Below are 25,064 nucleotides of genomic sequence, written 5' to 3'. Positions count from 1 at the left end.
CACATTTTAGAACATCAAGCTGAGGGGAGCATCACTGTCACTGGGAATCCGTGAAGTAAGAATGCACTCACCACTCCAGTTTCAGAGATATAAAGCTTATTTATTTGTTAAAATACGAACATCTGGAAGATTTACAAACTACTGCTTTCACCTGTTAAAGAGCTTGTGCATTTTTTTCTGTTTATATTCCACCACTAATCCATTCACATAAAACCACTATTTACTATTGAATTATCACTAAGGTAATTTACATACCCCCAGTTTTCTCCCTAAAACCGATAATTCCACTGACAACTCTATTACAGCGTTAAATGCATCACCAAACTGCATACTTGCTGGTATACATTTTACTAGGAACCTTACCCAGTTCTATTTTGCCCCTTTTTTTTTTTTTTTTTTAACATTTTCCTTTATCGATAATCCACGACCGTGTTTGAGTACAACAAGATTTACCCAGGGCTGGAGTGGTGTGATCACAAGGGCAAAGCCCATTTCATTACACAAAGCCAAGCATGTGTAAATCCCGATAAACCTATGGTCAAAGTCAAGGTTTATTGCCATTGTATTATATGATTATTTAAGAAAGAAACTGCTTACCTTTCTTAAATGATTTTATTGTATAACAGCACTTCAGTGTTCCTCTGCGTCCTGCACTGCATACTGAAATTCTGCACATGGCATCTACTTATGTACACATGCACAGTATATCAGTGCATTGCAAGACAGGCAAGTTAGAGTGTGGTCTCTCTCTCTCTCTCTCTCTCTCTCTCTCTCTCCCCTTTTTTGATTTTTTTAAAGAAATATTGAAGGCTTACTTCTTGGTTCTTTTTTAAACAATTCTGGATAAAGCCAAATGCAATAGGGGGATAAAGGGCAGAATGTGCCCCACCCAATAATGTAAACTAAGTATAACAAATCATTTAAAAATGTAAAGGTACTTTAATAGGTTCTAGCATTTTCAGAACTGTACAAAGTATGAAACTCAATGGTGAACATTACAGATTGAGAAAAGACTTAATTTATTAGAAAAATCAAAACAATTTTGTGGAACAGGGAAAAAATGTGAGGAAAATCAGAGACATTCTGCAAAAGTCTGGGCAGCTGAGAGGCATAGTTTATGGGCAGTATGATCAATTATGTTGCCAATAATAGTGTCAACTGTACAGACTTTTGCAGAACGTCCCTGGTATTCCTTATATATTTTTTCCTTTCCCATGAAAACAAAATATTTTCTTGCTGCAGTAAAATAGTATATTCCAATACAGAGCTGGCCTCTCAAGAAGACTTCAGCAGATGTAGCTCTTTATACTGAGATATTCTTAAATTTACAATGGACACTCTGAATGGGTACCCAATTAGATGCACAATTTGAATACTAATTATCATTTACTGTACAGCTGAATATTACTGCATTTACTTATGTCTGATCAAGTCTAATGCATTTTTTGTCACTATGCATTGAAATGTGCTGGAAATTACACAAAACACTCATACCAGCAGTACCTTCCCAAACTGTATCATCAGATGGCAGGGACAGATGGCATGAACTCAGGAAATAACTGGATAGCTGCTCAGTATACAGTAAACAGAAATACAAGTTTATTATATTTAATATCTCCACTGACACAACTAAAATAAAAGCTATATTCTTTAGAATCAGAAACCTACTTGACAGGATGAGAGCACAATTACAGCAAAAGCAGATGCATGATCTAATAGGAATGCCCTAGATATAAGCAATATAGCCTTCTGCAGAAAGGAAATGGCAAAAAAAAGCATGACTCCCATAAACAAAGTTATTGGAGATACAATCAACTCCAACCACCTGTTTTAATGATCACATATGACTCTTTTCTATTAAGCAAGTAAAATGCCAAACCAAAACCTAGAAATATTACTGCTCTAGGACTCTCTACAGCTGAAAGATGGCAATGTAGACAAATTTGTAAATACATAACTTGCACAAGAGAAAGTGCATACGTGAATTAGGGCATGCACACAAAAGGACACACCCTTTTCTTTTAAGAAGTCAGTCAAATAATCTTTTTTCTTATCTACTAAAAGCGACTGCTTATGTACCCTTACACCCATGGGCTTAGGTCACATGTCAGTCGTATGGCTGTATGGAAGTTTCTGCCTTTGGTACCTCATCCAGATGTCCAGATTACTTGGTGAGATAACACAGCAATATGGTTTACTGCAGCAGTGATCTAAGGAATGGCATCCTCCGCCCAAAACAGTCCAGGATCATACACTAGCAACCAGCATCCAGAAGTACTTGAGTCACTTGTTAATCAGGATAGAAAGCCATACAAACTGGATGGACCATTTCCTTTTGCAGCAGCTGTGCTGAAGTTCTAGCATCACAGACTTAAATTATTACTTAAGACATGCACACAAACAGTAATACAAAAAAAAAAGATCATAATAACATTTTTTTCATTTCCATACATTATACTTTGCATACATGTTTTCTTCCTTTACACCAACTTTCATTTAGTCCAGCATACCTGTCTTTCCTTAAACAACATGCCTCATCCTGAACACTGGGCCTACCCCAAGTGTAAATGATCTGCACTCAAGAACATCCGACCCAAACACGTTTTTTGTGTTGGGTACTCATGCCAAAAAACTTTACTGAGTGTACTTGGTAAGTCCACATTTTTTAGTAACCTTTATGAATCCCCCTCAATATTTAAGGCTGCAAGAAAATTAGTAGGAAGAACGTGGGAGTTCTGCTTGTGCTGTCTAGTCACTCAGAACAGTGTACACTTAGTGAAAGCTGTTCATGAATCCATCATATTATTGTGCATGATTTCTTCCCACAAATTTCATTTTTTCTATGTAATGTGCTCTTTCCTTTTTCTAAAAATCTAATTTCCTATTCTTTTCTCTCTCTCTCTCTCACAATATTCGTTACTGCAAATACAGTTGGCTTAGAGTTTGATTTCCATTTTCTAGTAATTGCTTTCTTGGCAACCAATAGAATTAAACTTAATAAGGCCTTAAATTTGTCTATGCAATTCAACTTGTGTCCCAGCTCAATATAATCACTTAAGTTAGTTATTTGGACCCCCAATATTTCTCCCAGACTACTCTGTAGGGAGTTTTTAAAATCTGCCAGCTCGTTGCACTAAATGTTCTGAAATCCATACTCTGAGCCTAAAAGACCTTCAAACAGCCTGCCTCGAAAGGTGGTCTCTAACCTGCAGTCTAAATGTTTTCTTGACCTCATTCCACAATATTACCTTTCCCTCTCTAGTTTTTTTGTTCCCAATATTTTTGCTACTTTGCCAGTTTTCCCCAGTAAATTCCAGTCCCCTCTTGCCTACTTTCTGTCCCCCTAGTTGTGGTCACCCATATTGGCAAAATCACCTTTCTCCATTCCCATGTTGGCTTAGTTTTAGAATATTTTCTGCAACTTTTGGACAAGTTTCACTTTATTTCTTATCTAGGTGTGTTGGGACAGTTTCTAGTCAGAAATGTAGCTCAGCAGAGGCTGTAGTAAGCAAGATACAAACTACATATTTAAGCATATCACTGGGGATTTATTCTGCTGATTGTATTTCTTGTATAGCATTACAGTATGTCACATTTCACTAAACTTCGCTTCAAAGGTATGTGAACTAACTTAAAGGAATATTTTTGTATTAGCCATTTATTTTAGAACAGCAGCAAACTACCCTTTTGCAGGGTTAGCCTTTAACAGAATTTATTTACTTAACATTTGTTGATCAGGAGAGTCCAACTTGGAACCAAGCCAACTTTCAGCGGAGGCCTGGGGAGAAATGCTCCAGAACCATGTCTTTATAATGTGGGAGGAAACTGGAGCACCAGGAGGAAACTCACACAAACACAGGCAGGACATGCAAACTCTGCACAGAAGGCACTCCAGCCGAGAATTCTTACCAGAGAACCTCTTGCTGTGAGGAGACACCACTGCGCCATCCAGAATTACAGGAGATTCCTATTTGGAAGCAGGCACAAAAAAATACAATAAAATAAACCTTTCCATTATAGGTTCATACTAGGCTATCTGCCCTAGGGCATTTATAAGCCTAGCCAGCATGTGTTTGGCTTTCGCCACCCATTTTAAATTAATTTTGCTATGCCCTTTTTTTGAGGTTAGTATACTGTGCCTCTGTCTAACAGTGACACAGAAGTCATACCCGGGGTAAACCTACGATCTCCCATCCACTCATCAAGATTCCTCTTGAAGAGAGTCAATGAGGGACTCTGCCCAACCTGGACTGGGATTTTATTCCAGAGTGAAGGGAGCCTCTGGGTTATGAATCTGTCCCTCCAACATGTCCTATTTATTTCAGTGCTGAGGTTCAAGTCTCTCGAGCGTGTAAGCTCGATAGGATTTGGATTTTCTGAGGTGCAGCATGTCCATTAATTCCGGGTTGGACATGGCTTTATACGTCAGGCACAGATCGCCTCTGAACAGGCGGTATGCCACTGAGTAGAGCTGGAGTTTCTTTAACCGGGCAGCATATGGCATCTGTTTGAGCCCTTTGATCCTCTTGGTGAGGTACTTTTGGGGTCTTTCCAGTTGCTACAGGTGTCTGGTAAGGTACATCCCAAAAGGGGCATTGTACTCAATTATGGGCCTGATGAGGGATGAGTAAAGAGGCACGATGACCTCCCCTGATCTAGATGTGAATCCCTTCATGATTAGGTGGGCTATATAAAATGTTTTTCTAACCACTTTGGCCATGTGGTTGTCAAATGAGAGATTGCTATCAACTTGGGTCCCCAGGTCCCTAATTACTTCTTCTGTACTTAATGGATTACCACCTATGTGGTAATTTTTGGGCACTTTGTTTTTGCCAAAGGGGATGACTATACACTTTTTGGCGTTTAGCTTGAGGCCATGGCTCTGGCACCAGTTGTCTGTTTCTATGAGGCCCTTTTGGAGGATGCTTGTGTCGGCTGGAGAGTCAATTATGGCACCCAGTTTGCAGTCATCTGCGAACTTGGTCAGCCACAGTCCTTCCGTGTTGGCCTGTACCTCCGAGAAATATATACTGAACAAGAGAGGTCCCAGGACTGAGCCTTGTGGGACGCCACTTGTAAATGGTTTGGAGTCGGCTCCAGCAATTCTAACCATGTGGGTTCTGTCCTTGAGCCAGTTTGCAACCCATCTAGTGACATAGGGGTTTATATTTAAGCTGGTGAGCTTATCTATAATGCCCGAGTGGGGTATTGTATCGAAGGCTTTTGCGAGGTCCAGGTAGGCTGTGTGGACCACCTTCCCCTCGTCAATGGCCTTGATGACGGTTTCAAAGAAATCAACCAGTTTTAAGAGGCAGGATCTGCCCTTAACAAAGCCGAACTGAGTAGGATCCAGTGTCTGTAGGTCCCCAATATCTTTATTTATGAGGTCCATGATTATCCTTTCCATAGCTTTTCAGACCAAGCTAGTCAGGCTTATGGGGCGATAGTTTCCAGGATCCATTGAGGCACCACCTTTATGGAGAGGGACCACAGTTGCTGTACGCCACTCTTTGGGTACATATCCTGCAGTAAGGCTGAGATTGAACAGTAGTTTTATGTTTGGGTTTAGCTCTTCTTGGAGTTCATGTAGGACGCAGTCCGGGACACCGTCTGGTCCCATTGATGCTGTGTTTTTTGCTTTGGAGAGGGCGGCTCTTACCTGAGCATCCGAGATGTCAGGGGGGCAGCACTCTGCTGGAATAGATATTTGCCCTTTTGGTGGGGAAGGGGGGGGGGGGGAGAAGTTTGCGCTGAACCTGTCAGCTAGGATGTTCGCAATGTCTGTGGGTTCGGTGTATTTTTTGCCATTTTGGACTAATTCTGAGCATATCTGGGAATTACCACCCAAGTTCCTAACATAACTAAAAAAAGCCTTGTGATTATCCTTAGTGTCCTGTGCAATTTTTCTCTCGAAGCTGGCCTTAGACGATTTTATGAGTGCCCATAGTTTTTTGCTAATACTGATCAGAGATGCCTTCCCTTTTTGGAATTTTGCTCTATCATTTAGTAGCTTCCTCCTCCTATTGTATAGCTTGTTTATGGCTGGGGTCCACCAGACAGGACGTCTGCCTTTGGAGGATTGGGTCTTGGTTTTATTTTGGATCGCATGATCCATGCATTCCTGAAGGTGTTCATAGAATGCGTTTATAAAGGATTCTGCGGTCTGGGCCGTATTTTCCACAGGCCCGGGGGCTTTGAAGGATTCCACCTCAGTTTTGAGGAGTGTGAAATTTGCTTTAGAGAAGTTTTTCACTGTGGTTTTCTGGGTAGGGGGTGGTGTCGGGATGTGAACATCGAGTGAGATTAGTTTATGGTCTGATCTTACCAGTGAGGGATACACTTCTGGTCTGGAGCATAGACTCCCCATGTTGGTGATGATCAGGTCCAGTATGTTTTCCCCTCTTGTGGGAGTAGTAACAAGTTGTTCCATAGCATTTGAGTTTATAAATTCTAGGAACCTTTGGGCTAGGGTGTTGGAGCTAGAGTAATGCTCCCAGTCTATGTTTGGGTAGTTGAAGTCGCCCAATATAATGGTGTTTGGAGAGACCTTCATATTTTCCAGTGTTCTCATGAAGGCCGAGTGGGGTTCCTGGGTTAGGGAGGGTGGTCTGTAGCAGGCTATAAACTGGAAGGCAGTTTTACCCACTGTTAGTTGCACATGGATAGTCTCTGATGCTTCGTGCTGTGCCACCAACCTGGAGGTGTGGGTATCTTTGACGAATATTGATACTCCCCCTCCTTTTGTGGGTCGGTCCAAGTTTTGGGGCGAAAAGCATGGTATGAGGTATAACCTGGTAGTGCTGGGGTGCTCTCGGGAGCCTTGAACCAGCTTTCTGTTACTGCACAGATATCGATTTTCTCCATGCTAAGGAGAGCTTCGAAACGTGCATCTTGAGGTTTAGACTTCTGGCGTTGAGTAGCATTACTCTTAGTTTCTTATCCCTTGTGATACCTATGGAGGTGGGTTTGTCTTTTGAGCCTTGCCTAAAAAGGCACTATGGGGGTAGCAAGAGCCTTTGCCAATATCCAAAAGCCCAGGGGTGACAGGTGCAAGCCGTCCCTAGCGAAGCATTGTGGCTTGTCGAGCATGTCATCCCAGGCTGAAAGGCATTGGATCCCCTTTGAATGACACCAATAATTAAGCCAATTGTTGAAATTGATCATCTTGTCTTCATATTGTGGCATCATTCTTGGTGAGGGTAAGATGCTACTCAAGGTCAGGGTCATACCGGCCTGGGCCACATGCTCAGAGAGCTCCTCTATGTCTCTTTTCATGTAGTCCAGGGAGGTACGTCTCAGGTCATTCACACCAGCATGGACAATGACTGAGTCATATTTGTACTTGCCTTGGAGTGACCTGAGTGCTTGTGTTATGTGGCGGATCCTAGCGCCCGACAGGCAACTCACCATGACCTTCTCCTTGTTCAGCCTGGTGAGTGGGACGTCAGTGTGCCTGACGATAGAGTCACCTATTACAAGTGTATCAGGTGTGTTATTTAGCCTTAAGGGCTGTGACTTATCCCAGGTAGGTGGGCTGCTTGCTGTTTTAAGTAGTGCTGTGCTAAAGCCAGTAAAGCAACCTAACATTTTAAGGGGTAACACTTGTGAACAGTTTGTTATAGTCTAACAAATCCATTCTTTACTGATGGAAAAAAAAAGGAAGTTATGTTCTTACCATAACATTCCATGTGGGTTGTCCATCTCGACCTTTATTCTCACTGATGGGTCGGATCCATCTCAGCCTTTCCACTAGCTCAAAGTCTTAAGCAGAGCTTGTGGGTCTCCTACTCATAATGCAGTTCCCCAACTACCTCAGATCTTGCTTGCCCACCAAGAAGGCAAAATAATGAATACACCAACTATGGTCTATTTCCAGGACAATGTCAGTATCTCTGAGCTATGGAGATTCCAGAAACCAATGTCCACTCTGTCTTCCAGGAGTTCTGGAAGGAGGTTTGGAGAGTAGGTTGTGAGAATAAAGGATGGACAGCACACATGGAATGTTACGGGAAGAACACAACTTCTTTATGTGTTGTTGTCAATCTTGCCTTTATTCTCACTGATGGAACCTCGTCCCAAGCAACAAAGAAAAGTTGTGTAAAATTTTACCATAACCATAGATGTCCATCTCTTCCATGTTGCAGCAAAAGGGGAGAGAGAGATGCAGGATTTAAAACACCTGCTGGCTTCTTCTATTCCAAAATTCCAGACAAATTACCCAGCTAAAACACAATTTATTAGAAAGCACTCTCGCCCTGCTGCTTCCACAGAGTCTAGGAATGCTTCTAGGAAGCAACCCACTCCTACCAGAGGCCCCACCTCTTCTACCAGAGGCCTCCCTTTCAAGACAGGGCAGGTAGTAGTATCAGACTACCTACCAAAGTTAAAAACTCCTCCTTTTCTCAATATCCCTCTCTTGGAGTGCCTCTCTGTCTCCAGGTGTGGACACTTATCACCTCAAACAAATGGATCCTCTCTATAATAGAGAATGGGTATTTTATGACCTGGTTTATGCCTCCAAAGAGAAAGGGTATCCCACAGCCACCAAAAGAACAGCTCCTCCTGTTGCAGCCAGTATTAGACAACCTGATAGTTCGGGGCACCATTCAAGGAGTCCCACTGTCTGCAAAATGAAGAGGCTTCTACTCCAGAATTTTCCTGATTCCAAGAAAAATGGTCCCTGGAGGCCAACTCTGGACATCTCACTACTCAACTTCTTCCTTCAGGTCCCAACCTTCAGGATGCTGACCTTAACTCCCTTTCTGCTCCTCCTCCCCCAAGGGTTCATGGCCACCTTGGATATCAAGGATGCCTGCATTCACATCCCTGTAAGGCCCCGTTTCAGGAAATACCTGAGGTTTTCTATGGATTCCTCTGACTTTCAATTCTCTGCCTTGCCCCTTTGGGCTTTCCACTGCACCCAGAGTCTTCACCAAATGTCTGGCTCCAGTTGTTGCCTTCTGCAGGACTAAAGGAATCCAAATATTCCCTTACCTGGACAACTTGCTCATTCAGGCAGAAAGCAAACAGGCCCTCCGGCAACACTTACAAGTTGCCATTACTCTCCTACAGTCCCTGGGATTTCAAGTCAACTTCTCAAAATCCCATCTGGAACTTACTCAAGACATCGGCTGGGAGTGCAGGATTCGGACAGACGTTATGAAAGCCTACCCCCCCCCCCAAGGTGGAAAGCTTGACACAATACCTACTTCTAGTCCTCAAGACATTAGAATTAAGCACAAGGCAGTATCTCAGGCTCCTGAACTACATGGAAGCCACTATCCCCCATGCTACCATTAGCAAGACTCCATATGAGGAAATTGCAATGGTACTTCAGGTCAATTTGGATCCAACACTCCCACCTCCTCAAGTACAGGGTACTTCTCCTGCCCCTCAAGTACAGGGTACCTCTCCTGCCCTGCCTCAAACAAGAAGTCCACTGGTGGTTGAAGCAGGTGAACCTCAACCCAGGTCTTTCCCTTCAACTAGCTCAACCCAAACAGATCATGCACAGATGCCTCAGACTTGGGCTGGGGAGCAACCCTGCGGCATTTCAGAGGGCAAGGAGTGTGGCCAGCACCACACAGGAAAGAACACATCAATATCCAAGTGATGAGGGCAATACTACTGGCCCTGCAAGCCTTTCAAACCAACCTAAAACAAGGACCACTAAAAATCTTTACAGACAGTACCACAGTGCTGTGGTATCTCAACAAGCAGGGGGGGGGGGTGAAATCTTATTTGCTTTTCAGACTGGCTCTACTGGCCTGGGAACTGGCCACCTCCCAGGGTAATCTTACAGGCAGTTTACATTTCTTCACAACAGAATTCTCAGGCAGACTCCCTCAGCAGATCCATGGCAAACGATCACAAATGGATGCTTCACAGGGATGTCTTCCTGGACTTGGTCCACCGGTAGGGTACACCTCAAACAGACCTGTTTACCTCCTCCATCAACAGGTAACTTCCGTCCTTCACCAGACTTCCACATCATCAGGCTATGGCAGCAGATGCCTTCTCAATCTCCTGGAAGGGGATGTTTCTCAATGCATTTCCCCCCTTCCACTTGTTCAGAATATACTGCTGAAGATCCAGCAGGAAAGACCAAAAATCATGCTGATGATTCCCTACTGGCCAAGACAGCATTGGCTCCCCCGCCCCTTATAGCTATTCAAGGGCGATCACCACAAGTTACCACCCGCAGTGGACCTTCTCACACAGCACAAGGGATCACAAATATACCCACAGTGGCAATCGCTGCACCTCACCCTGTGGGTGATAGGATTCTGATCCCTTTCAGACACCTTTACAATGAGGACATGTTCACTGTCCTGCAGGAGGCCAGGAAACCAAATACAAGGAAATCTATCATACTGGAAGAAATTTTCAATACGGTGTCTCAAAAGGCAGTTGGACCAGCTGGAAAGCTAGACCCCTCTAGTACTGTCTTGCCTATGTGAACTACTGCAGACAGGGTTGGCCTTCTCATCCATTAAAGCCCACTTGTCTGCCATTTCAGCATGTCTGCCTCTAGATCCCCCCTAGCTTCCCAGGCTACCAGCTAAATTATTCCATAAAGGGGTCCTTCAACTCAGACCACCCAGGAACCCCCCCCCCCCCAATGGGACCTCAACTATGTTTTAGAGAAGCGCATGCTTCCTCCATTCGAGTCATCACATAACGCTTCCCTAAAACACTGCACATGGAAGACTGTCCTCCTCGTGGCCTTGACTCCAGTCAAAGTTGCAAGCCCTCATGGCTTTTCCACCCTTCTTAGTATTCTACACTGATAGGGTTACTCTTAGAACTAACCCCTTCTTCATGCCTAAGGAGGTGAATGACCTCTCCCTAAATCGGGGCATCCACCTACCAACCTTCTTTTCCTAATCCACAGGGAGACAGTGACAGAGTACTCCATTCCCTGGATGTGCACAAACAACTCGGATATTATCTGAAGAAAACCAATCCATCAGACAAGCTGAGCAACTGCTTATCTCCTTCCACCCTAGGGAAGGCAGTAACTAAACAAACTCTCTCAACATGGATTTCCAAAGCTATCACCCTTTGCTACAAACACCATGGGACATCCCTACAAGGTACTGTCAAAGCACACTCCACCAGGACAATGGCTTCTTCAGGGGTTTGGATACCTCCACTATACTGGAAGCAGCCACTTGGTCTTCAGTGTACACCTTCACCAAACACTACAAGTTAGACCACATCTCTAGTGCGAGAGCTGGGCTTGCCAGGGCTATCCTCTATGGATTCCTGGAGAAACGCTACTAGGCCACCTTCCCCTGCTTCACAGCGAGCTTTGGCAGTCACCCATATGTGATGAATACTGCAACAAGGGAATACAAGGACATGTTGCAGTATTCCCTCCCACCCAATTACCTCTACTGCTATGCAGCATTTCCTTTTCTGGATTGCACAGGGCTGGTATTAACCTTGCTAGGACTGGTTCCAGCTGGGGCTTACAGTTCTGAGAGCTGGTGCATGCAGACGTCATTTTTATGGCCCACATTCTACTGGCCACGTCAGACATCCCGCACACCATATTGAAATCTTTTGTATACTGGCCGGACGTTTGGATAACAGGAGTAAACCCATATGTGATGAATACTGCAACATGGGAACAGAAGGACATTTCCTGGGTGGCTCAACCAAAAGAAGTCCTACTCCTGGAGGTCAAATCAACTTTGTATTGTGATAGGGCCCTTGGGGGGGGGGGTAAGGTTGGCACTGAATCTGTCGGCTCAGTATAGGAGGTGCCATTGTGCAATAACTCGGAGCAAATCTGGGTATTGCCTTTGAAGTTTTTGATATAGCTATAGAAGGCTTTGTGGTTGTTTTTGGTGAAAGCCGCAATTCTGCTTTCACAGCTGGCTCTAGAGAATTCGATAAAGGATCTTATCTTTTTGTTGAAACTGATAAGGGAGGTTTTCCAGTCATGTGACTTCATTTTTTTCTGCAACAGTTTCTTACTTCTGTTGTAGAGTTTACGGATGGCTATCTTACTTGTGGAAGTTTTATGGGAAGACAGCAGAATATGCTTTACCAGAGATGACAGATGGGGAAACCTTGCAATCAAAGGAACTGGAGCAGCCAAGCTGTCAACTTGAGGTTGTAAAGGCTGGGATGAGCCGTTGCCGATGGATGCATCAATTAATCTTGAATTGGTCCAGAAACCATGTTTTTTCCCCAGAGATGAGGCTGTAGAAAGGGAAAACAGATTTGACGAAGTCAATAGGGTGCAATGAGGACTACTGTGGTTTCCAACAGACTTGCTTTCTGTAGTAGTTTGGTAATCAGAGGAATTGGAGGGAAAGCATATAGAAGTCCTGCAGGCTGATCGTGAATAAGTGCATCTCTCAGTGACTGCCCCTCTAGAGTGATTAAGGCAAAGCAGTGGCTGTATTTGGCATTGGTGAGTGAAGCAAAAAGGTTGCAGCAAGGCTGGCCCCACTTCTGGAAATTTTCTTTTGCTACTACTTGATTGAGGGACCACTTATGTGGCCATAATACGGCCCTGCTCAGCTTTATCTGCAATCACTTAGGATCTCTCCAGGATATGCGTTGCAATTAGAAAGCGAGTGGAGAACATTGCCCATTGCCCAACCCTTAGAGCTTCTCAACAAAGAGGATAAGGTCTGGTTCCCCCTTGCTTGTTTATGTACCAGACCACAGACATACTGTCTGAATAAACTGCTATAGTTCCTAGAGGGAGATAGTCTTGAAATGCCTGCAGCGCTAATAGCACTGCTCTTATCTCTAAGATGTTTATATGCAAGTGAGCTTTGTGTTCTTGCCAGGTTCCTAGGACAGTCTTTCTCAGATAATGCCTCCCCCTTAGCTGGGAAGCATCCGTGGTTACCGTGGCTTGGGGTGGAAGGAAAGTAAAAGGATGGCTCTGAAACACTGATAGAGCGTGAAGCCACTATTCGAGATCCTTCTAGCAAGACCTGGTTATAAGAATTTTGAGACATTGGAAGGCCTAGAATTGACCAATGTATGGAAAGCAACCACTGCAGAATCCTCATGTGTAGGTGTGCTAAAGGGATGAGTACAATAGATGCTGCTATCTTTTTCAAAGTTTGCAGTATTTGTTTTGCCATGGCTCGCTTTTTTCTGATAAGTTGCAGGTGAATGTTGAGTACTCTGTCTAGTGGAAGTTTCAGTACAAGGTTAACTATTTATTTCTGTGCCTATAAAAGTTAAATTTTGAGATGGCTCTAAGGAGAATTTGTCATAATTTATGGTAATTCTTAGTTTGGAGCAAAGCTGAAGTACATAATCCCTGGCTAGTAGCAACAAAAGCCTGGTCGGGGCTGTTATGGGCCAGTCATCCAAATGTGGGAACACCTGGATTCCCTGGCATCTGAGGTGTGCCACCACTACTGCCATGCATTTGAAGAACACTCTGGGGGCTGTAGTGAGACCAAATGGCAGATCTCGAAACTGAAAATGACCGACTCCCAGCCGGAAGTACACGTACCTTCTGGATCGTCTTTTCATCTTGACATGGTAGCATGCATCCTGAAAGTCTATAGAGCACATCCAAGGACTTCAGTGTTACCATCCGGAACTTAGTTTTTTTTCACAGATTTGTTCAGTTTGCTGAGATTCAACATTGGTCTCCAGTTCCCAGTTTTCTTTGGAACTAAAAAGAATCCTGAGTAAGTTCCGGATCCTCTCTGGTCTGCAGGGACTTCTTGGATGACTTTTCTTTAGCAACTTTTGAATTTCTAACATTATTGACTGGGTAGTACACATCTGGAATTGACTTGTTTATGGAAGCGGGGCAGGAAAAGGGAATTATATAATCCCTAGATATTATGTCTTGCACCCATTTGTCATCGGTGATGATCTGCCAGGTTTCAAGGTGACAACTGACCCCCGACTGTTTACAGAGGTGAACAGTCGGGCACTTCTTCAGGAGTGCTGAAAGGGTCTACTAGAGAAAGATTCCCTAGAGCCCGGATTCTGCAGATCCCCTCCTACTGTGAGGATGGCATCTTCTGTTATGGTTTCCTCCTCTGCCTCTGGGGGAACTACCACCCTGTGTGCCCTGGTAAGATCGCAGAGATTTCCTGAACCACATTTTTCTACTACCCCTCTGACCCTATAGATATGGTCTAGAGGGTGTAGAAAAATGTACTCCAATGGCAGATAGGGGTCTTACTCTCTTGTTCACACCGAGTTAGTGTTTCTTTAACTTTTGGCCATTGAAGGGAGCATTAACAAAGGAAGACTTAAAGGGCTCCGCCAAATCTTATAGGAGCATCCAAGCCTGTCTCCTTATAAAGATGCCTGATCCTGCTGTCCTACTTGCTCCATCTGTTACATAAGAAATGCACCTCATGGACAAGTTAACAACTGAATTGAGGGTAGCCAGCTTTGCATTGATCTTATCTGCTACCGTAATCAGCAACAGCTCCTTGGAGAGAGTCTGACAACTCTTTCAACAGGTCTCTCTGTAATCTGGTGACGTGCGTACGATAATTCAGCGATTCTAATGCGAAATCCGCTGAAAAAAAGACATGCTTCCCATATCTATCCATAGTCTTAGCATCCTTATTAGGTAGATGAATAGTGTAACTAGTTTTGGACAGTTCTTACTTCGTGGCCGCTGCCACGACCATGGCATTCACTGCTACACCTTTTGTGAGGAAAGCTTGATCCTTGGGGGCTGTGATGTACTTATTTGACCTCCTAGGAGTGGGCTCTATGGAGTCTGGGGTCTCCCAAGCCTTTTGAGATATTAATTGTACAAGCTCTTTGAACGGCAGAATCACCCAGGACGTTGAAGGGTGGGAACCAAAGGACTTCAGGTATACAGACTCCTCAGTAGAAGGGGAGGAGGACTGCCAATTACCTCTCTGTTTCAGGATTTCTAGAATGTCTCCAAAGCAGACATCTTCAGGAGGCGATCATGAGGACCCTTTTGCTTCATCGAGGTCAGTATCTGAAGTGACGGACTCCTGCAGTGAGTCCAGATGTTTCCCCTTGCATATCCTCTTCCGAGGAACTTCTTCAGTGGGATATTCTGGAGAAGTTTCAGAAAAGGGGGGGGTCCCCAGGGGAACATCCTGATTCCTTGTATCCCTGTGGTCCTGTGGATGAGGGAGAGGAGGAAAAAAACACCTGTCCTGAAGGAGGAAGCTCCGACAGAAACTGTGTCTGAAACTGAGGGGCAGTCATTACCCTCCTCATAACCTCAAAAGCAGACCGCACTTGCTCCGAGGAACTCCCCGAACCCAACAAAGATGTTGGCCTCAAGAGAGGTCGCAGAGACCTCGACAGAAGCTCCGAGGAAGAGATAGGAGCCAAATGCATCCAAATCGAGGCCCCAAGAGAAAGCATCAGATCCAAAGTGACCCAAATCTGCTCTCTGGACCCAGATGGTGAATGTTGGCTCCCAGAGGTTTCCTGGTCTGACTGGGCAGAAACACTTGGGGCAGGCATCAGGTCCAAAGAACCAATAGGTGGTCTTGGATCCGATATAGACACTAGCTGCATGCTGCATACCAGAGTCTTCTGCTCCGAGCCATCCATCTGCCTTGGAGCTGGGAGTAGGCACCACTGGGGTAATATGACTCTGATCAGACTCCTTTGGGTTCGGACCCAAAAGAAGCCTGGCCAAGACAGGTGTCTGGAGAAGCCTCTGTACCACTCTATCCACATCTTCAACCGAGAGACTCCTGGTAGACCTTGTGGACAGTGTTGGGGATTTGGACCTAGCAAGAAAGGATGATGGAAGCAGAGTTGAAATCGGCTCCAAGGATGGAGATCAGCTCAGATAATGAAACTCAGAAGCCACTACAGACTTTGGAGCCAACTTTGTGGATGACTTCGGATCCAAAGGTTTGGAGCGATCCGAAGAGGTCCCTGGCTCTGAAGTGGTTGTCTGCATCATAGGAACAGTCAGAGCACACAACTTTGGTTGTTTATCTCTCGGCTCTAACGAGGTTTTTGGAGCGGAAGATGACAGTTCCCCTGACTTAGGAGAGGAGGGGATCAGACGTAATAGCCTCAGAGAAGGGGGTTTTAATCAACCCCTTCCATATCAACTTATTTTTACATTCTAACTATGCCCTTGAATTAAAGGCATGCCAAATAGCACACGACTCTTGTAAATGAAGTGGCCCCAAACAGTAAATGCACAAGTGTGCGAACCACTGAGGGGCATCTTCTTGCTGCATTTCTCACATTTTTTGAAGTCCAAAGGCTTACCTTCCTTTTGCAACACATTAGAAGCCAGCCTATCAAAGCACTAAAGTATAAAGAGAAAATATCCAATATAAAAAAAAAAACAAAAAACAACTGTTTAAACTATACAAAACTATTCAAGCTAAGGAACAACAATAACAGGACTAGAAAAAGGAGTCTCTTCTAATTTAAATGGCCTTCAAGAGGAAGAAAAGGAGGGGGGCAGGGGAGTCCTCTAACTTAAACAGGCTTCTGAAAGGGAAAGGAAAGTCCTCTAAGTTAAACGGACTTGAACTCAATGAAAAGTCCTCTGATTTAAACGGAGTTTGAACAAGGGTTGGTTGACCGTTCTCTAACTAAAACGAACAGAAAATTCAAAACAATTGTAATGGATCCCAACAGAAAGGAAAGAGGAATGGCTTGTAGGTAAAATGGGAGTGAAACAGCACTACTATGGCCAGAAAAGAACACTACTAAATGGAAGAACTAGGGAAAGATTAGCACCAACTATAAACTAACGAAATATAAGAAAAATACAGCTAAGGACAAAAAAAATTGTAATAGATTTAGCCCCAAGCTTGCTTGAAGAACCTTCTCAGAACATCCACAACCATCTATCCCCAATAAAAACAATTAGAATACGCAGCAACCCTGCTCCAAGGCTACAAGGCACCAAAAGGGCTCTGCTAAAAGAGAGGGATAAGGCTTAGAAAAACTAGCACCAACACAAAACACTCATAACTAGACAAGCCTACCTTGAACTTAGAAACAAAGCTAAGAAACAAGTTAAGACTGACAAGCAAAATCACTACACTTCCCTACAAAGAAAACATAGTAACAACCCTCAAAAACTCTGGGAAGCAGTGAACCATATCCTCCAACCCAGTAAAGCAAGGACTCCCTCCCTCCTAATATAGGCGGTTCAAACACACACAGCCTCCAGTTTCAACGACTACTTTACTTCTTCTATATTTAAACTAATAAACAATACAAACCCCATTAACCTCCCACCAGCCTCTTACACAACAGATCAACTCTAATCCCCTTCTCACTCAAGCCAGTACCAATATATAGCATCCAAAACTTCGTAGCAAAACAATCCAACCACCCTTGCTGCTGACAACCTTCCTGCCGAATACCTCCAACTAACATCTTCAGCCATAGCCTACCCAGTCACACTGCTAATAAATTACTGAACATGCCATTGCAACCTTGTGGAAAACTTTTTCATTATCCCCCTTCACAAGGGCGGTCCATCAACTGATTTCACCAACTACTGAGCCACTGCAATCCTCTCACCACTATCCAAAATTCTAGAAAGATGCATTAACCAGCAACTCCTAACCCACCTCCTCTCTAACAACCTTTTATCCAACTCACAACATGGCTTCCACCCATCCCACAGCACTACCACAGCCCTAATTAACTTCACCAATATCATAAACACATGCAGAAACCAAGGTAATCTCGTCTCTGCCACCTTTATAGACTTATCCAAAGTTTTCGATACAGTTTCTCACAATAAACTCCTAACCTGCCTCGCATCTCAAACTTGACAGCCCAACCCTACACTGGTTTAAAAGCTATGTAGACAACCTCCATTAATCTGTCAAATGGCTTAGTGTCTCCCCCACTCCTGGTCACAGTCGGCGTACCTCAAGGCTCCATCCATGGCCCCCTCCTGTTTAACATGTTCACAAATCAACTCCACAACTTCAAAAGCCAACATAGTCCAATACGCCAACGATACGACGTGATCTGATCCGTATCCAACATACTTCTCCAACAAAAAAAACAATAATCCTTTACTGAAACAGAATACTGGCTAAACAACTCCCAGTTAATATTAAACCCAAAGAAAACACAGCTTATTCTGTTCCACCCTTCAAAAACCCAAGATACTATCTTCTCCATATCCTCAGCTAACAAGACGCTCATCACCCCAGTACCAGAAGTTAAGTTATTAGGATTCACCATTGACCAACAACTGAAGTATAACAAACATACATCCCTCGCTGTCTCCAAAATCCACAAAAAGCTAGGGACCCTCTATCGCTGTAAACAATACCTAACATTCCGAAGCTAGAATCGCCATAGCCAGAACCCATCTGCTAGCAGCTATAATATATGCATGTCCAGTATTAAAAAACCTAAATAAAACTGATCTTAATAAACTCTCCACATGCTATAACAAAATCGCCAGATTCGCTGCTAATGTCAGACCATGCTCCCACCACTGCAAATCCCTAAACAAACTACACTGGTTAGAATTTCCAAATCTACTATGATACCACCAACTCAACCTGGCACATCAAATCTTATACTACCCTGAAAAAAACCCTGCCCTATCCGGTCTCATAACCTTCTACAATTCAAATAGGCAGTTGCAATCTACTAGGAAAGCTCTAACAGAAAATATCTACTGTAAAACAGCTCAGGCGAATCTCTCTTAACTAAGTTGCAAAAATCTGGAATACCCTACCTCCTGACCTCAGACTACAAAACTGTGCAACTACCTTCAAAACCCATTTAAAATCTTACCTATACACCAACCATTTATGTATCTGCAAAGGACCTCCCTGAAATCCCATCCTGGTGAAAGAAGGGTACCACCCTATGCTTTAGTCAAACCACATGATACTGTATTTCACCCGCTCTCTTTGTATATACTGTAAATATTGTTTGCATGCCTATACTATACTAAAAAATTCTGCATGTCTATAAACTGTGTGAACACATGGCTGTACTTATCTCTGTATTTTTAGCACGTTAATCTTTCTACATTTTGCACCTTGATTGTTAGTATATACATTGTTCATACCCTTAACTTTTTTTTTTTCTGGAGCTTTTCTCCTCAGGACTCCACTGAAAATGGACACTAGCTGTCCAGCTGAACTACCCTGGTAAACAAATGTTAAATAAATAAAAATTCTTGCAAAGCGGCAAACGAGATCTGAGGTAGTTGGGAAACTGCATTATGGATAGGGAAGGAAGCCCACAAGCTTTGCTGAAGACTTCAAGCTATTGGAAAGGCCAAGACAGATCAGACACATCGGATCTGACCCATCATTGAGAATAAAGGCGAGACTGACAACACATTAACGATTTTATGACTAAATGTGATAATAGCAGCATGACATAGTAGAACAATGAGTATGATGGTGATGAGAAGGCAGTGTGTCAGAATGTTCACACAAACTTGAGGTTCCAGAAGGTACAGGTTCTCTAAGAGGAGGTCTAAACAAAAAGGCACTGGTTAAGAAAACTTTGGTGGTGTCAGAATGTTCACACACAAACTTGAGGTCCCAGTAGGTACAGGTTCTCTAAGAGGAGGTCTAAACAAAAAGGCACTTGTTAAGAAAGCTTTGTTGACCTTTAAAGATGTTACAAAGGAAGAATTAAGCCCCTGATGAAAATTCACAACTGCAGCTAGGCATACCTTGATTGTGGGATAGCTTACCTGACAAAATAAGTGAGCCAAAAACTGCAAAACACCCAAGATAGCAGCCATTCAAAGACCATGTTCTTAGTCCATAAAGGAACTATCCACTTCTGGTGGAGGGTTATATTGTGCTGCAGTGAGAATCTGGACCAACTAGGAATCACTGGTCATTAGTGACACTGGATATAAAAACCACATGGTTAACTTGAAAGACTGAATGACCATGCAAGGCTTGAATGGATGGGACAAGTTCACCTTTGTGAGGTCTGAGAAGAAGTTTTTCTAGGAGGCAAGACCACAGATGAGGAGGGAAAGTACAGTTGTGTACCTACCATAAATGTAGATGTTCGAGTGTATTCACTGTTGCAGTCATTACACTTGGGTTATCCTGCTGGCAGGCTACCCGCAGTCAGCCTGAATTCCAAAGTCCTGGTCCGGCGTCGGTTGCTGTCGCCTCTTCCCTGACGTCAGTGCTCCACGGGTATAAAAGATGCAGCAGACGCCATTTTCTTCAGTTTTTCTTGCCCCAGATGTCAGATGCCCCAAAAGGGTAGGCTAAAAAACATTGCTTATCAAAGCATGCACTAAAACAATACCTTCATCCACAAGCAAATACACCACATAGGTTGTATAGGATAGAGAAGTACAGATAAGTCCCAGCAAAGAAAGGGGGATGGTGGGTAACCTGGACTGCAACAGTGAATACACTTGAACATCTACATTTATGGTAGGTACACAACTGTACTATGTTCATCGTGTTTCACTGCTGCAGTCATTACACTTGGGTTGAATCCCAAAGCTGAGGTTAGGCGGCTGGGTCTAAATAGAATTAGGAGTGGCTATAAGGCCCTGCAGAACTGCAGTGGCAAAGCCTGCTCTGGATTTAGAGTAAAGAGGTAAGTGGTAGTGCTTTGTAAAAGTGTGCACTGAAGTCCCAAGTTGCAGCCTCCAAAATATCCTTGGTTGGTACTCCTCTGAGGAAGGCTGCTGTTGAGGTGGCTGCTGCCCTGGTAGAATATGTTCTAATGCCCTTAGGCACTGATTTGCCATGTTGTGAATAGCAGAAACGAATGCAGTGTCCTATCCATTTTGAATAGTCTGCTTTGAGATAGCCTTTCCTTGTGATCCTGCAGCATATGCCACTAAAAGTTGCTCAGTCTTTCTGAAAGCTTTAGTTTTGTCCAAGTAGAAGCGTAGCCGTCTGTGTATGTCCAAAGAATGCAGAAGTCTCTCCCCTTTATTCTGTGGGTTTGGGTAAAAGGTAGGCAAATTAATGGTTTGGTTAAGAGTCACACTGGACACTACCTTAGGCATAAATGTTGGGTTTGTCCTTAGAGAAACCCTGCCCGGATGGAAGATAATAAAAGGTTCCACAGCCATTAATGTCTGTAACTCTGAGACTCTTCTTGCTGAAGTTATTGCTAGGAGCAGAGCTGTTTTCCATAAGAATTTTATGTCAGCTGTATTGGCTGGCTCGAAAGGAGGCAGTGTGAGTTTTTTCCAAGACAAAATTGAGGTCCCATGCAGGTATTGGTGCTCTCCTTGGAGGTCTTAAGTTTTTGGCCCCGCTGAAGAATTGCCTAAGCAATGGATGTGAAAAAATAGGTGGGCCTGTATTGTAATGAGCTGAAATGGCAGAGGCATGGATCTTAATTGATGAGAAGGATAGGCCTTTGTCCAGCATCTCAGTTAGATATTGTAAAATCTGAGGAATATTTGGAATAAGCGTGTCAATTCCTTGTGCCTGGTTCCAAGCACAGAATCTCTTCCATTTTTCTGCATAAGATTTTCTGGTGCTGGGCCTCCTGGCCTCCAAAATAACATCCATAACGTCTTTAGAGAGGGGTGTATTCTGAATGGTTACACTATCTGCCATGCAGCTAGACTTAGGGTTATGAGTTGGCTGTGCAGGATCTGATTGCTTTGTTGGGTCAGTAAATGAGGAATTTGAGGCAATGGCCAGGGTAGGCCTTGGGATAAGCTCCTTAGGATTGGGTATCAGTGTTGGCGTGGCCAATCCGGGGCAATCAGTATCATTTGTGGTAGGAGCACCTTGGTGAGGAGAAGCAGTGGAGGAAAGGCATATACTGTAAGGTTGTTCCAGCTGATTGACAAGGCATCCACTTTCCATGCTTGTTTGTGATAAGTCCTTGTGCAGAATCTCTGAAGTTGGCAGTTGTGAGGGGAGGCAAAAAGATCTATGTCTGGGCATCCCCATTTCCTTGTTATCATGCTGAAGATTTGTGGATCTAGTTTCCACTCATGAGGATCCATTAGGTTTCTGTTTAGTTTGTCTGCCAGAGCATTTGTTTTTCCTGGCAGGAATTGTGCTTGCACGTGTACTTGGTAGGTCAATGCTGTGTTCCACAAAATCATGGCTTGTCTGCAGAGGGGGTAGGAATGTGTGCTCCCCTGCTTGTTTATGTACCACATGACTGTGGTGTTGTCCGTCTATCAGCAGCTGTCCTGGATGAAGTAGGTCCTTGAAGGCTGTCAGGGCATTTTGTACAGCTAGCATCTCTTTTTGATTGATGTAAAGAAGCCTTTGGCTTGGGGGCCATGTGCCCTGAATACATTTTCCTGCCATGTGGGCCCCCCAGGCGTAATCTGATGCATCTGTTGTTAGTGTTTGCCTGGCTGTGGGTAAAGTGAATGGCTATCCCTTGTTGTGGTGACAGGCCTGTGCCCACCATCGAAACTCCTGTTGCAGGCAAGGAATGAGTGAAATTAATGATTCCAGGCTGTGGCAATGTTGAGTCCAAACACTTTTTAGATACCATTGTAGTTTCCTCATATGCAGTCTTGCATATGGAATTAGTAGAATGCAGGAGGCCATATAGCCCAGAGCCTGCAGAATTTTTTTTGCAGATAACTGGGTCTTTGTTGCCATGCTTTCGAAGTAAGAAGTCAGTGCCTTTGTTTGTCTGGAGTGAGATAAGCCATCTGGGCAGTTGTATTTAAGCTTGCACCCAGGAATATTATCTCTTGAGAGGGTACTAGTTTTGATTTGTTTTTGTTTACTGTGTACCCTAGGCAAATTAGCAATCTTTTTACAAACGCCAGATGCTTTAGTAGAATGTCTTTGGTCTCTGCTTGAATAAGGCAGTCATCCCAAGTAAGGATGAATTTGAATTCCTCTTTGTCTGCAAAATACAATTACTGGTGCCAGGCATTTTGTGAAGACCCTGGGTGCAGTAGATAAGCCAAAGGGCAGTGCAGAGAATTGGTAGTGCACTGAGCCAGCTATGAATTTGAGGTATCTTCTGCAAGATTGTCCGATTGGGACATGCAGGTATGCCTCTTTGAGGTCCAAAGTTACAAGCCAAGCCTTCTTGCCCAGCATGGGCAGAAGATGCTGCAAAGTCAACATTTTGAATTTCGGAACATCCAGAAAAGTATTTAGAATAGACAGGTCCAGAACTGGTCTCCATGCTTTGCCCTTTCTTGGTACTAAGAAAAGTCTTGAGTAAAATCCTTGTCCCTGCTCGTGTTGTGGCACTGGCTGAATAGCCCTCATGTCCATGAGAGATGAAACTTGTTTTTGTGCCTCTGCCCATTGATTGTGTGGCAAGTCTGGCATACATTTTGCCTTTGGAAGGGTGTGAAAGTGGAACATGTAGCCCTGAGAGACTATATTTAAGACCCATTTGTCCTGGGTGATCGTGTGCCAATTTTGTGAAAAAAGTGCTAGCTTTCCCCCTAAGGGTGCTGACAAAAGATAAATGCTTGGCATTGGCAGGGGGAAGTCATTGGGACTGTTTCCTATATGGCTGTGATTTGTCTTCTCCACTTTTGGAGGTAGAAGCACCCCACATTGTTTGGGCCTGTATGAGCCCTGGGGCTGTCTGCCTCTAGGGAGTCTGTATCTGCCTCTTTGTGGCCTGTCTGACACGGGAAGGGACCAATTCTTAGAAGGCCAGTTCCTACTAAATCTGGGTGGCTGTACCTGTAAGAAATCCTTCACTGTCTACATAGATTTAGCATTATCCTCCATTTTCTTCAACACCTCTTCTGCCTTAACACCAAACAAAGTACCATGCTGTAATGGAGCATCCAATAATTTTGCTTTAACATGATCAGGCAGAGTCTGTTCCTTTAACCAAGCATGCCTTCTAATGACAGAACCTGCTACAGCGGCCCTGCAAGTGGCCTCCAGTGAATCATAACCACATTGCAAAGTATGTTTTCCCACTTGTTCAGCTGCATGCAATAAATCCTGCAATTCCTTGTTCTCAGAACATTCAGAATTTGTCAACATTGTCTGTTTTAACAGAGACATTAAGTACTGCTGACATTTAAGCATATGAAACTGACAATTTAAAGCCCTTACAGCCAAGGTAACAGAAGTGTAAACTTTTTTCCCCCATCTGTCCAGTGCCCTAGAATCTCTATCTGAGGGGACAGGGTTTTTTGCAGTAGCAGCCTTGACCCCTTTGGGACCCTGAGAAATAGTTTCTGGGTCAGCAGCAGGGTTTTTATATAGAAATTTATGAGAATCTGGAACCCTGTAGTATCTGTCTGGCTTAACAGGTGCAGGAGGTAGAGAGTCAGGAGACAGGCCGGACTCTGAAAATACATCATCTACAATGTCTAGAACAGGTGGAATATCAAGAGGTCTGTGCTGAGGTAGTAAAAGAAAGTCTCTGAGCCTTTTCTTAGAATCTGAATAATCTTGGCTCTCCCAGTGGAAATGCTCCCTCATGGTATGCAGGGTTTCCCCAAATGAGTAATCCTCAGGAGGAGAAGCTGAAGGAATAAATTCTTCAGCATCAGAATCCTCATAGGGAGGAATAGAGTATCCCTGTTCTGAAGAGGAGTCAGAGGAAATGGAAACCTGATCAGAGGAATCATATTCAGTATCTTGCCTAGGCCTCTTATCAGGATGAGGATGGGAACCCCTGATCAAAGTAATTTGGTCTTCGGCCATTTTGAGCATCTTCTTTCTTAGGCATGGAAGTTTGTCCTGGAGAATGCTGTACTTGTTTTCTTGTCTTTAAAACTGTTTTAGTCTTTGTCTTGGATGCTGAAGTTGGCTTGATATAAAGCTGTGTAGGTCTGAAAACACCCTCAGAAGCCGATGCCAGCTCAGCGGCTCCGGACCCATTTGAGGGATTAGTTTCCAAAGGCACAATACCTTGAGTATCCAGAGGCCTAGTTGTCTCCACGTGGGAGTCGGAGACAGCCTGTGGCTCTGAGGTAGCGGGTGTCAGGGGCTGCGAAAGCGCCTCACTGAGAACTGGAGACTGGCCTAGAAGAGGCTTAGTCATCGGTTTTGGACCTCAGATGCTTGTCCTTTTCTTTTTCCTTGCGCTTTTTATGAACTCCGGTCATCGGTTGTTCCGACGGCATTATGTAGTTAAACCTTCGGCCAAAGTAATGAAAACCAAAATCGTACCGACGCTTAATAGTGCGT

General features: G+C 43.9%; 1 protein-coding gene across 2 annotated transcripts in view; it reads right to left on the bottom strand.

The window, feature by feature from the left end:
• Positions 1-25,064, bottom strand: part of BAHD1 (bromo adjacent homology domain containing 1) — a 790,414-nt gene that overhangs the window by 4,805 nt on the left and 760,545 nt on the right. The gene's annotated exons all lie outside the window — the stretch shown is intronic.

The sequence above is a fragment of the Protopterus annectens genome, chromosome 6.part0, assembly GCF_019279795.1.
Source record: "Protopterus annectens isolate FY-2018-M chromosome 6.part0, PAN1.0, whole genome shotgun sequence".
Lineage (NCBI taxonomy): Eukaryota > Metazoa > Chordata > Ceratodontiformes > Protopteridae > Protopterus > Protopterus annectens.
This window is presented reverse-complemented; position numbering and strand designations above follow the sequence as displayed.